Source organism: Rattus norvegicus, chromosome X (genome assembly GCF_036323735.1).
Source record: "Rattus norvegicus strain BN/NHsdMcwi chromosome X, GRCr8, whole genome shotgun sequence".
Lineage (NCBI taxonomy): Eukaryota > Metazoa > Chordata > Mammalia > Rodentia > Muridae > Rattus > Rattus norvegicus.
The window spans coordinates 99964303-99965539 of record NC_086039.1 but is presented as its reverse complement, the minus strand read 5'-3'; the positions used below and the strand labels follow the sequence as shown (position 1 = coordinate 99965539).

General features: G+C 45.3%; 1 non-coding gene across 1 annotated transcript; it reads left to right on the top strand.

Moving 5' to 3' along the window:
• Positions 1–232: 232 nt before the first annotated feature.
• On the top strand, positions 233–364 carry LOC120099500 (small nucleolar RNA SNORA17). Its single transcript, XR_005498669.1, has one exon. It is a non-coding gene; the product is annotated as a small nucleolar RNA SNORA17 (small nucleolar RNA).
• The last annotated feature ends 873 nt before the right edge of the window (positions 365–1237 follow it).

Here is a 1237-nt window from a genome sequence, read left to right as displayed (position 1 = left end):
ACACACACTAGTTTTAATAGAGTATAGAACATTTCTTCCAAAATTTCCCAATAATTTCTCATTGTTTCAACTTGTAGCAGAGGGCATGGCTATTCATAATAATATGTTGTTGCTATTGATTTAGTTACTATAAGACGTATCATCTACTTCTCTAACGCTGATGGTGAAAAATAAACCTGTGTGTTGGACTAAAACATACGTGAATTTTCAAGACCATTACGCAGCTATAGGCCCTGCCCTTGGAGGTATTGTAGGTGTAGTTGCTGTGTCACATGTGCATTGATAGGTATCAGAGAAGAGGAAGACTATGTCCATGCTCAATGTGCTGATACATGAACATCTGAATGATTAGTAGCCTAAAATCACCCCCCCCAAAAAAAGCAAACCTGAGGTAACTACCAGTCTGGCACCAAGGAGCTCAGATAGGAAGCTAGATTGAGAAAACCACAAGTCAAGTGCTACAGAAGCCCAGATGTGCTCCCAGAAAGGGGATGAAGCTGGAAAATACAAGAAGCCCAACTAGGACTACTGAACCTGGGCAGGAGTGAGCCTGAGAGAATCAGCCCTCCTTTTGAGATACTTCTCTGGCCTGAGAGAGGAGAAAGTCTTAGAGGATAAAAGACTGGTACCATGGGGGCTGGACATGAAGCTAGACTGAAATGATCATCAGTCCAGAACCATGAAGGCCAGAAGGAGAGGCAGACAGTGGCCAAGATGACCCCTACCTGGTGCTGTAATAAACATGAGATGCATAGCAATACTGAGACCACTCCTACGAAGTCCCTTGAAACTCAGAGAATACTGTGGGGATGACAAAGAAGGAAAAGTTAGAGGTAGATAAATTTAAGACAAAAATATACAGAAAGATTTGGGCTCAGTGAAGAAAGGCAGAACTGGAGCCTGAATTTTAGTGAGGAACAACCTAAGAAGAATAGCCAGTGATGCCATCTGAGACCATGGTGAGGTCCTGGCCTGTGCTGCCACTGACGGCCAAGTCTTGGTCTGTGGGCCTGCAGCAATAGGAGTCTGTTACCACCAAAGCCCAGGCAGTGTCTCTGGTTTGGGCTGCTGCTCAGGACATGGGGGGGAAATAATATCTGAGGGCTGTACAGAACTGAGCCCATCCCTCACCTGAGCATCATCAAAGACCTAGCCCTGGAGGTGTGAAAGCAAGAAAGCTGACCCCCACCCCTAGTAACAGTAATATGGAAAGCAGGACCCTGTACAATGTGGCAAT